The sequence below is a fragment of the Lissotriton vulgaris genome, chromosome 7 (assembly GCF_964263255.1).
Source record: "Lissotriton vulgaris chromosome 7, aLisVul1.2, whole genome shotgun sequence".
Classification (NCBI taxonomy): domain Eukaryota; kingdom Metazoa; phylum Chordata; class Amphibia; order Caudata; family Salamandridae; genus Lissotriton; species Lissotriton vulgaris.
Window position 1 is genome coordinate 48,590,561 of NC_141695.1, and position 13,086 is coordinate 48,603,646.

General features: G+C 44.4%; 1 pseudogene; it reads right to left on the reverse strand.

Annotated features, from left to right (window-relative positions):
* Window positions 1-1,721: 1,721 nt before the first annotated feature.
* Window positions 1,722-5,825, reverse strand: LOC147700693 (DNA polymerase delta subunit 2-like; annotated as a pseudogene).
* Window positions 5,826-13,086: the final 7,261 nt, after the last annotated feature.

A 13,086-nucleotide genomic window follows, 5' to 3' on the forward strand; every position in this document is an offset into this window, starting at 1 on the left:
TACCTATAGTATACTGTAGTATGTCCAAAAGACTTAAATGTAACATGTGTACATAAATATGTTAAAAGTCTATGCTTCAATTTGCGCTGCTGATGAAACTGCCTGGGTGAATTTGTATGTGTTAGGGGCGGATTTACAATCCCCTTGTGCCTCTTTTACACAGCCGTTGCATCACTTTTGTGACACAGTGGTGGTGCAAAAGATGTGTTATGGTGTGTTGTATTAAGAATGAGATGCATCTGGAGGGTGCATTACATTGTAAAGTCCTGCGCCAGAAGGAGGTTTTCTTGTGCAGGAGGTGGTGCAGCAATGCCTCCTAAAAGTGACTGAGTGAAATGTATAACATTTCACTCAGTCACTTTTGAGCTTATGCTGCGTCAAAACTTTGCATATGCTTGAAGCAGGTGTAAGGATTGATACAGCATTGTGATCATACGGCCCGAGAGCATTGCTTGAGTTGTGTTATTCTTGCAACCGAAGTAATGCAATAATTAATCCAAAAAATATTTAGCAATGTTGTTTTGTTAGTATTTTATAAGTAAGAATATAAAATATAATCTAAAAAATAAAATAAATATAAATATTTATATGAAAAATATAAGAAATTAGTATAAAATAATTAATACATTTATAAATGATCATTTACAAAACCTTTGAAATTCACTGAAAAAACCATAGATTTCACGCACGTTAAAGTTAGGAATTAGCATTTAAAAAACCTTGCAAATTCATTGAAAAAAAACATAGGTTTCACGCACGTTATAGTTAGCTGGACATTCCTCTCACACAAAACCATTGAAATTCCTGAGTTATGGTTAGTTTAGCTAACTATAAATCGCGTGCCTGCAATGCACTACTGATGACGTCACATATTACATCACTCATGACATGGTCAGTGACATCACACATGACATCACTGATGACATCTCAAATGACATCACTGATGACATCAGTGAATGTGTGTCTTTCTGAAAAATAAATATGTTTTATATATGTATATCTGAAGGTCGATGGAAGAATAAATGTTTAAATAACTGTCTAAATCGATGTTTTTTTGTTGTAAAATTAATTGTATAACATACTCATTAAGTGTAAATATATGTGCCACAGAGGGAAGAGGGAGAAGTGTTCACAGAGAGGGCAGAGGGAGAGGTGCACAGAGAGCAGAGGGAGGAGTGTTTACAGAGTGGGGAGAAAGCAGTGTGCACAGAGGGCAGAGGGAGGATTGTGCACAGACAAGAGAGGGGCACAGAGAGCAGAGGGAGGAGTGTGCACAGAGTAAGATGAATTTCATTCGGGCACTTTTACAAATAATAGTATAAAAAATAAACACTGTCAATGTTTCATCTATTCTGTACATCTTAGGAGCTCTTGTTCATTCACTGACACAGCCACAGTCTTCTAGCGGCTACTAAACCAACACTACTCGATTCTTCCTTACAAAACTCTCTATCATAGGCTTCAGCAACTCGAAGATGTTTTGTGCTACCCAGGCTGCCTTTGAAAATGTGTACGTCAAACAACTACCAACCCACCTTGTGTTGATAGCAGGGACATGCGCTGATACTTCCAGCAGAGGTTGTTGTCACTGTGGTTCATTTGGCAGCCATGTTGACGTTGCACATGACATCCTGAGCAGACAGGTTGCACTTCATCAATAGTGAAATAGAACCTTCAGTCCTGACTTTCAGGTCTTCCTGATCCTACCCAATGGCGAGTCCTTAGTGGCCAAGGTTCATGGCCTTGTCTCCATCCTCTTCATCCTCATCCTCACCGTTGAAGCTGGAGAAACAGATGGGCTGGCACTCCAGAGTGCGAAGGTTCAACAGGCAGGCCACCTGCGAGACGCTGAATTCTGGGACAGCGAGCAAGAGGACCTGCTGTCCATCCATTCCTTTGACCTCCTTTGATTTGAAGGCCGGTGCATCACCGCAGACATAGACATCTCGACAGTCTTGCAAGATGAACGGGTCAGACTTATGAAAGGGTAGCACCATAGTGTGTCTAAAGAAGTAGGGCTCAGGGGTCCAATCCTCAGAGTCCACTCCAATATCTCCAGATGGTCTCCATGTTGCTGTACTTATAGATGTCACTGACATTCTGTCCAAAAGTTCCAAGGAACCTGATGCCATCGATGATTGCCTTGTAGGGGTTGGTGACCAGCTGCAGGGTAGAGTACACCACAGTCTCTGGGAACATTCAGTGATGCAGAGGCTGCTGTGAGAGAGTATAATTAGTAGGGTCATACTGCCGGGTAACCCGTCCACGGAAACGGAGGCACTCAGCTGCGGAAGAATCTCATCCAGCATCTTGATGGACTCCACACTAGCAGCCTGGGTCTTCTTTGTCAAGTATTTGGCCTTATTGTAAATGTAAATGTATGTATACTTGTAAAGCGCACTATCACCTTTCAGGCATCCTGGCGCTGTATACGCTGTGGAACCCTTCCTGGCTTTCCCTGTGAGATGCCCCCTACTGGGCACCCCCAAGGTGAAGCCAGGCATCTTGGCGCTTTGGGGACCCTTGTGGACATTAAGCAAGCTATTGCCCAGAGTTGCAGAGTGGGACCCATGATTAGAGTAGGCACCGAGGCGAGAATTATCGAGTCCATAGACATTTGAGCCCAAGACCCTCAGGATAACGCGGGAAATCTGGGCAGCACTGGTCTGCTCCCCTTCATTGCCCACCTGGCCGGTGACCACATCCAGCAACAGCTGCAGGCCAAGGAGGCTTTCTCCACTCCCACTGCCCAGTCCCAGGCCTGAAGCCAGCAGCACAAACCTGCCACTCTTGAGGACTGGTCATGGCACCTGAGGTGCCATGTCCGCCATGCAGTAATCATCCACCATAAACTGCCCAGCTTCGTCCTCTTTACCAAACACAGCGAGGTGGTACCTGTGACAAACTTCTGAATGTCTATGTTTTCCTCCAGCTTGATGCGCTGCAGCTAATCCTCTAGGATCAACTCATCTGTGGAGCTGATGTACTTTGATCGAGAAGGTTGTGGCAGTAAAATGCCAGTATTTGTAAAGCGCACAGCTACCTCCAACGGAAGTGTCCCGGCGCTGGCCGTATACCGCTTAGGAACCCTCCCTGTGAAATGTCCACGCCTGGGCACTCCCAAGGTGAAGCCAGGCATCCCAGCGCTGTTGGGGCCGTTGTGGAGATTAAGCAAGCTATTGCCCAGAGTTGCAGAGTGGGAACCCATGATTAGAATAGCACTGAGGTGAGAATTATCAGGTCCGGGGAGATTGAGTCCAAGAGCCGCCGAGGCGGGAATTGAACCCTGGTCGCTCTGCATCAGGGTCTGCCGCTCTAACCCTTTGAGCCACACTTCTCCACTGTAAGTAGGTAAGTTGTGCTCCTCACTGATCTCCCTCGGGATAGATGGCTGCAGCTCCATGGATTTGAACAAAGTACCCACAATACAGCACTTCTCGGATCCCTGCAGCTCACACAACTTCCTCACTACAATATCGCTCCCCCATTTTTTACGTGCTCGCTCTATCATTCTGGGTCTCATCTGAAGTATTTGGGAGGCGTAGATGTGGGCATACTGGCGTGTAAAACTGCGTTCTCCCAGAGTGAAAATGTCAGAGCGTTGACCAAGCTGCTCACAGGTAACCTTTGAAAAATGGCAGACTCGTCAGTGGGCGGAGCTAGCAGGCTGCAGGCTTTACTGACCGCCTGATCAAGAACATGGCAACAGCTTGGATGAGATAACTGGAAGGGACACCTCCTGTTTTTGAATGGAGGAAAAATCCTGGTTTTTGCCTTTGCTTACGAACAAAAGCTGGAGACACAAGGAGCCAATCTTAAATGTAGTTTAAACTTAGTGATAGGTTCTTGTGACAAACCCGAAGGTGCTCGATAATTGTACCATCACCCCGCTCGATAATTGTACCATCACCCACAGAGGAAGAGGGAAGAGTATGCACAGAGCAGAGGGAGAAGTGGGTACAGAGGTGAGAGGGAGGAGTGTGCACAGATGGCAGAGGGAGGAGTTTGCAGAGAGGGAAGAGCGAGGAGTGTGCACAGAGAGGGCAGAGGCATGAGTGTGTACATAGGGAGGATTCATGACTTTGCACAGAGGGGAGAGGGAGGAGTTTTCACTGAGAGGGCAGAGGGAGGAGTGTGCATAGAGGAAGAGAGACGAGTCTGCATAGAGTAGAGGAAGTAGTGCGTACAGATGGCAAAGGGTGGAGTGTGCACAGAGGGCAGAGGGAGGAGTGTGCACAGAGGACATAAGGAGGAGTGTGCACAGAGGGAAATGGGCGGAGTGTACACAGAGAGGGCAGAGGCATGAGTGTGTACAGAGGGAGGATTCATGAGTTTGCACAGAAGGGAGAGGGAGGAGTGATCACAGAGAGGGCAGAGGTAGGAGTGTGCACACAGAGTAGAGGGAGGAGTATGCACAGAAGCAAGAGGGAAACGTGTGCACTGAGGGGAGAGGTGCACAGAGAGCAGAGGGATGAGTGTGCACAGAGGAAGAGAGAGGAGTCTGCACAGAACAGAGGGAGAAGTGTGTACTGAGTCAGAGGGCAGAGTGTGCACAGACAGCAGAGGGAGGAGTTCTCACAGAGAGCAGAGGAAGGAGTTTGCACAGAGGTAAATTCAGTCCCCAGAGGGATATATTTGATAGAAATACACCTGACTTGCGCATGCCCGGATTGCCTCCCATTCTCATCAGAGTTCCTTAATACCATCTTTATACATGTTTCTCTGCATCATCAATCCAGTAACATTGCTGAGATACCCACAGATTGAAGCCTTCACACTCACTTGGGGTAAGGTTTCCTCAGTGTGCATTTTCAAAAGTACAGGCAGCCCTTACAGCATCCCTATCCTCTTGCTTGCTGTCCCCATACTAAGTATTCTGCTCTTTTTGTTTTTTCTTGTCACATAAACAGTAACCGGCTGTGTGTCTTGTGAGTATCCTGTTTTTCTTTCTGCACTACTTTTCTCTTTCTGAACCTCTCGCCTCTTTCTGCACACCTGTTCCCTGTTTTTACACCTTTTCTGCCTGTTTTTGTACCTCTCTTGCCTCTATCTATACCTCTGTTGACTCGTTTTGCTCTTCTCTTGCTCTTTCTGCACCCTTCTTGCCTGTTTCAGCACCTTTGTTGGTTCTGTCTACACTGCTCTTGCTTTTTTTTGATTCTCACTTGCCTCTTTCTGCACTTCTCTTGCTTCTTTCTATACCTCGGTTGCTTCTTTCAGCAATTCTCTTGCCTCTTTCTGTTCTTCTCTTCCTCTTTCTGCATCCCTGGTACCCTTTTCTGCACCCTCCTGCCTGTTTTTGCACCTCTGTTGGTTCTTTCTGCACTGTACTTACCTATTTCTGCACCTCACTTGCCTCTTTCCTTATCCCTGTTCCCTACTTCTGCACCTTTCATGCCTGTTTATGCACCTCTCATGCCTCTTTCTGCACCTCTGAGTGAAGTAGTTTTAATCCCCCTGCCCTATTAGGTACTAAGACCTTACAGGGGAGGCCATGTCAATCGCAGGGATACCCCAACCCTTAATGTACCCTAGTGTATGTAGGTTGTTTCACTGTATTCTGAGTGTCTTTCAGCATAGCACTGGCTCCGTGCCTCGTTACTCAGAGTCAGTTACCGCCAGTACCAGACAGCAGAAAGTTGGGGGCACAGGATGACCTCGCAACAAGGCCTCTGTTTGCACTTCTGTTGGCTCTTTCTGCATATCTCTTGCTTCTTTTTGCACTTTTCTTCATCTTTCCGGACTTCTGTTGCCTCTTTCATAATTTCTCTTGCTTCTTTCGGTGCCTTTCCTCCTCTTTCTGCACGCCATACCTCTGTAGGCATTGTTAGAATATATAATTTAAAAAACCTTAGAAATTCACTGAAAAAACCACAGGATTTAGGGACGTTATAGTTAGAAATTAGCATTGAACCCTTGCATTTTGTCATATATTGTAGGACATTGTGCAGTCTTCATTCAATTCATTTGTGGACATTGTGCAGTCTTCATTCAATTCATTTGTGAATGTATATTAATTTACATTTAAATTCATTGTATTTTCATTGTTATATATACAAGTTTATGGCTTGAAGCGGCATATCAGTTCATGTTGAGAATTAATATATAACACAAAATACAATTGTAGCAAATAACACTACAAATCCCATAAGGCCTCATTATGGGCTGGAATGGGTATTTAATGTGTAAGAGAGGTAAGACTCACTGACCATGAGAAAGGCTGTGGCAGAGCTGAAACGCGTTGGTTTGAAGACCTGTGTTTATATTAAATCACCCACACCCGGAGTGCTGCGTCATTTGTACAAAATCGATTTTTTGGGCCAGGATCCATCCCCAACGTGGAGGACCAGCTGCTGTGCTCTCCGGATTTTTGGATCAGGTTGTTTGAGGACATTTACAACTCAGAGGCGCCCGGATTACTGCAAGAACGCAGAGTATCAGAGAATGCCAATGGAGTCAGAGGGCCCCTTCAACACGGGAGTCTCCCGAGCAGGTAAGTGGCAAGATTACCAGTAAAAGTAGCAGCAATCCAAAGCACCCGGGACTGCTCTGCAAAGTGAAACCAGACACTTAAACGATACGGCTGGTAGCAGAAAAGTTCAGTGAGGGGTGAGGAAGCTTGCAACAAGCGTCAAGTTTGAGCATAAACAGCATGCTTCAATAGTGAAATACAAGTGCAGCAGAATTTATAATAACACAGAATGGAGGCAAGAGTGGCAAAACAAGCAACGAAAGGCAGCATCCATTTTAAATCAGATGGCTTGGCTGTGGGTGGTGAAAATGAAAGCAGCAATTAAACAAGTATTTCACGTGCCTTTGAAACAACAATTCAATCAGATGGAAAGACTTTAATAAAAAACAAGTAAATAAAAGTTGGGAGATTATTAAACTTGAAAACTACATTGAAGTAAAATGAATACCTAGAGACCTGACAATTTTTACAATGCCCACTCACCCACACACCCAGGTGGAACTACTAGAGGAAAGGGTAGAAAATAAACTTCAATGTTCCATAAATATGATGCGTATTTTAATTAAACATGCAAAAATAGATGTAACTGAAATTACAAAAAAACTAGAGGAATTGAAAGAAAATATAGCAGACAACAACCAAAAAGAGGAAATTTCTCGACTACTTAAAGAAATGGAAACAAGAATTGATAAATATGAAATATAAATCTAGGAACGCAAACAGAGAAAGTTCAGACGACATGAACTAGATTATCTACATGGCAGAATTCTCACATTTGCTAAACGTTTTGACACACTGAAACAAATGACAAAACCATTATTGTCAGCACAAGTTAATCTGATATAAGTGAAAATGAAACATCCATTGGAGCCAGCAACATATCCAAGGTGCCTTTTTTAGAGAAAGTACGCCTAATGAATCTCGACAAAACAATCCTTAGAGACAAGGGAAACCCATGAACTGAGGCCACAGAAGATATGGTTGGGATACCCGTCACCCCCTCCCAACACAATCCCCAAGAATGGGAAGACGGAAACGGTTCTGAACTTTTGGAAGGCAGGAGGGAGTTACCCTCCCGGCCGTATTTATTAAAATATGAAACAAAATTAAAACATTAAAATAACAGTTTCATATCATGTACAATTTCATTTACACATTACGATGTTTCTTGGCTAACCTTAACACATCTCTAATTCAAAGGTTCTCCTAGCCGATTCTAAAACATCCTGTAAATGCATTTCTCAAAATTCAAATTGTACATCCTAACATTACGGGCCAACGGCAAGGTCGTAACCGGTGTCAGATCCCTAATACCAGAACTCCCCCCTCACTTGTGAGGGGCGGGCGCACAGAGGACTGTCCCTCTGTGCCAACTTCCAATTTCCCTTGTCTTAACGGGGGCCCCCTGTTTACTCGACGCCATCTTAGTGGTCGTCCGAGGACTCGTGTGAGGTGTCTAGAAGGTAGCGTAGACCCCCCTCCCACCCCACACTGCTTACCACATCTGCCGTCGCAGATGTCCTGGCCCCGGGAAATTCCCAGGAGGGGCCCGTAGCCCCTCCTCCCCAGGGAGGGGCCTATGACCGCCTTCCCTTTCGGCGGCCCCATCCTTAGAGGGGAATTCTCTGTCCTGTTTGCTGAGGAAGTCGGCTGCCGAGCTTGGAAGACTTTACTCTTCGCTGTGTGGCCCGAACCTGCAAGGCTCCTGTGATTCGTTTAGCGCTATCTGGAAGCGCCAGTGCTCCATTAACTTTCATAGCGCTATCAGCCAGCGCCTGTGACTCACCTCTCGCGTTTCCCGCTTCGCGGGAAACACTCGCTGTGGAGGGCTTGTTGGCCGCTTTGGAGGCAAGTAAACACCAACGCCCAGAAGCCAGTTGGGCTCTGAGAACCTCCCTGCCACGCCCCCCTCAGCTGGAACAAATTGCGCTGAGGCAGCGCTGAAGACTGGAATTCTCTGTCCTGTTTGCTGAGGAAGTCGGCTGCCGAGCTTGGAAGACTTTACTCTTCGCTGTGTGGCCCGAACCTGCAAGGCTCCTGTGATTCGTTTAGCGCTATCTGGAAGCGCCAGTGCTCCATTAACTTTCATAGCGCTATCAGCCAGCGCTTGTGACTCTCCTCTCGCGTTTCCCGCTTCGCAGGAAACACTCGCTGTGGAGGGCTTGTTGGCCGCTTTGGAGGCAAGTAAACACCAACGCCCAGAAGCCAGTTGGGCTCTGAGAACCTCCCTGCCACGCCCCCCTCAGCTGGAACAAATTGCGCTGAGGCAGCGCTGAAGACTGGAATTCTCTGTCCTGTTTGCTGAGGAAGTCGGCTGCCGAGCTTGGAAGACTTTACTCTTCGCTGTGTGGCCCGAACCTGCAAGGCTCCTGTGATTCGTTTAGCGCTATCTGGAAGCGCAAGTGCTCCATTAACTTTCATAGCGCTATCAGCCAGCGCTTGTGACTCACCTCTCGCGTTTCCCGCTTCGCGGGAAACACTCGCTGTGGAGGGCTTGTTGGCCGCTTTGGAGGCAAGTAAACACCAACGCCCAGAAGCCAGTTGGGCTCTGAGAACCTCCCTGCCACGCCCCCCTCAGCTGGAACAAATTGCGCTGAGGTAACGCGCATCGCGGGACGCGCACGGGTGTCGCCGGGCTAAGCCCGGGCAAAGAGCGGGCCCTCTGTGGCCCTCAGTGGCCGAGGTAGGCCGGGCTGGGTCCCGGTATCTTGAATTTTAGTCGTATTTCTTCAGATTCTCGTTTGTGTTGCTATATTTTAAGGATATGCTAATACGCCGATAGGAGTATAGCCACAAAGTACTTTAACTGCTAGTTCTTCTCCCACTTTTATCCCCTGTGAATTTATATTATTTTATACTGTGTTCATTTGTAAGACTGGGAATACTATTGTAGGCTCAGATTCCTTTACGGCACTATGGAGGCAAAGACATTACGTTCCGGGAAAGTTGTAATGGAGAATCCTGGTACAATACCCGGTCCGAGTCATTTGAGGAAAAAGCAAGCTAACAGTGTCATCATGAAAGGACAGATGCAATTAAGTCAAATCTGGGAGAAAAGCTTGAATAAATCCCTAGAAGTTTCTAGGAAATCTGATATTGATCAACCACCACAGTTGGAACTTTGTCCCAATGTGGAGGAAGTTAGTCAGTTGGTCCCTATGGTGGAAATGAAAAGGTCACTGAGTCAGTCAAGTGTGGTAAACCTTCCTATATGTCCTGTACATGTGGCTGATGCTGATCCTTTGTTAATATTATCACAAACTTTGGACATAATATTCTCAAAGGAAAATGATATTTTGGAAGAAGATAAGAGTGATGCCTCAATAGCTACCAGCATTGACTTGGAACTCTGCGGTCGATATGTGGATAAGACATCTTTATCCCACCTAGTGGCTAATAAAACTCCTAGTGGAGAAACACCATCTGGTCTGCTATTATATAGCAGTACGCCCTCCATTAAATCCACAGATAATCTTTCTCCGCAGAGTGATGTACAATCCCCGCATTTTAATTTATCGGGGATTTGCCCCCTTACATCATCCAGTTACCCAAAAAATGATAAACCCATTTCTGAGTCACTCATAGCCCTTGAGCAAATTCTGTCCTCCATATTACTTTTAATGGGTAAATTTGCTGTAAACTCTGATTGTATTTTGTCTTCGGTTACTGAGATATTGCAGGCACTGTTGGCGCAAAATGTGAAAAATGTTGAAAATGTGATTAAGCCTCTCATTACTTCTGCTAACCCTGTTCTTGTTGTCCATAAAGAGGTTGATAACATTACTGAGGTGAAGGGAAATGCCCCTTTGGGATTATCTATAGAGGCGGAGATTCATAAGTCCCCTAATCAATCCACCTCATCTCCTCTGCTTCTGAGAACAGAACCAGTGTTGGTTGAGCAGGAAGAAAATGTGAGTGAAGAACTTCAAACGGGGGGCCATGATCTCTTTCCCATTTTTGTACATGATAAAAAGGAGCCCGAAGGTCCCTCGGGGACTCCCAGAGCTGCCAAAATAAAATTAAGAGGGAAAAAGGGGAAACCAATACGTAAATATAAAAAGAAAAGACCCAGACAAATTATTTTTCAAAAACATACAATATCTGAAACGCCCGCTCTTATAGAAAGAGGGTATAGCCCACCTTCAGATATCCCGGATAAGGTGGAAGTGGAAGGTATCATAAATGATGCCAATGGGAGTACCCCGGTTGAAGTAACTGTGAAGAGGGTGGTCTCTGGATCTTTAGTCGATGCTCCTGCTCCTCCACCTATAAGTATCGATGATAATATACATTTCCCGATAGTAACAAGAGTATTTAATCCAACAGCACCTATCTTTCTGCCTCAGACGGAGGTAGTTAGGAATGTAATACCTCAACCAGCAAAAAGCCCTATTTTATATGTGGATACTTTTTCATTGGATTTTCTCCCATTACTTGATTCTGATCTAAAAATGAATAGATCTTGGCTACTTAATTGCTTTAATGAGATTGAAAGCTTAAAGTTGGTTCAAACAAATGACATTGATTTAGTTCTCCCAATAAGATCTAAAAATGGGCAACGAATAAGGGTAAAGTTTTACTCTAAAATAATTGCTAATTTAGTCCTTCAACAAGCCGAAGCCTTCCAATGTAGAGGAATTGACGTGCTACCTTTTGTTAATAAAAATTTGTGTCTTTCTCTTCCCGAAAGAAATACAAAGTTGACCTCTGGACAGGATGATTTTCCTATATGTAATAATGACCTAAAAATTTGGCTTTCCAGAGGCAAACGTATGGTTTCCCAGGTTCTTTCATTACCTGGTAGCACAGATAACCCTCTAACTGAAGACTCTTCGATGTGGAACTGGTTACCTGGAGTTCTCTCAAATACCACCTCGCGAAACCCACGACCATCTTCACATCTTTAACCCTTGTTTAAAAATTGTCTCTTGGAATGCTGCTGGCTTGTCTAATTGCCCTGAGAAATTTGATTATCTCCTCTCCCTGAATGCGGATGTGCTATGTATCCAAGAAACATGGTGTGAAACTCTTCCATATGGAGGGAATGACTACTTCGTCCTAGAGGCCGCTGCGACTCCATCTAAAAAAGGCCATGCTAAAGGCGGAATTGCCTGTTTGTTATCTAATGCATTAATATGGCAATTCTCACATTACAAGGACGAGAGTAATCTATTCCAATCCATAACCATTTCTAACCTGGACTCCGTTGTTCAACGGTCCTCGTTTATAATATTAAATGCCTACATTCCTCCTGAAGATAATTTTACGATAGTTTTAAAACGTATGTTTTCCTATGTAAAACAATTAATAGAGGTGGATGACCCCCCATACTTACTACTGGTGGGGGACCTAAATTGTAAAGTGTCTAATACTTCTTTAGACATGTTTAGAAATAAAGTAAAGGAAGAAGTATATAATATTCCCCAAGCCCTCCTGCCTAATAAAATAAAATCTAATAAAAGAGGCAAGATTCTTCTCGGGGAACTCAGTTCCGTGGAGGGAATTATTATAAATGGCAGAATGCCTTCTGATACCCCGGCTAATTATACACATGGTTCAATTAGGGGAGAATCTATTTTGGACTATGTAATAACAGACTTTGACACGTTCTCTTTTCTTAAAGATTTGGTAATCACTCATACCCCCTTGAGTGACCATAAAATTATCAAATTAACTGTCTCACTAATACCCCCTGAAACTGACCTCTGGTCCTTAAAGAACAGAGGTTTCACTATTAATTGTCACACAGGTAGATGTTATTGGGGATCTATTAATAGCAAGGATGTACAAAACATCCTTACCCAATTACTAACTGAGCTCGACTACTGGCAAGGTAGGGAATTCATGTTCCTTGAAAACCTCATTAAAAAAGTCACCGCAATGGCTAGGAGTACAGGAAATCACAAAAAGAAATATTTTTCTCCTAGTCCTCTATTAAGGTTAAATAAAGAGATCAATAAACTTGTTAGGAAGCAATACCTTAATAGATCAGGGGAGAATGAGTTACAGTTAGCTCTATTAAAAAGAAGGAGGGTAAGATTGAGATCCAAGTTAAAAAGAGACAAAGAAGATATTTTATGGATCAAGCTAAGAGAGGCATCAACTTGTAAAAACTCTAGAGATTTTTGGTCCATAATAAGGCAAGGATGTGGATCTGTAAAAACGTCCACTCCTATAGGTATTACTGAAGATGTCTGGACCCAATTTGAGACCACCTTATATGCGCCTAATGATGCAGGGGGAGATTCATGGGCTCCAGGTCTTAATACCGATTTTAAAATGGAACTCCCCACTGAGCAATCCATAGCTACCGCAATAAAGAGCATGCGCTCCTCCGGGGCTATGGGACCCGACGAATTGCCCATGTCTATAATCCAGCAAGACGTAACCACTTGGAGCAGGATTCTTCTTCCAGTATTTCTGGCGTGTTTTAAAACTCGAACAGTCCCCGACTCTTGGCGGGGAAGTATCCTGATCCCAATTTTTAAAAAAGGAGAGCGGGATAATCCCTCCAATTATCGTCTAATTGCCTTATTAGACGCAATAGGGAAAATTTTTGCTAAACTTTTATTAGTGTCAATAACAGAGTGGGCAAATTTAAATAATATTATACC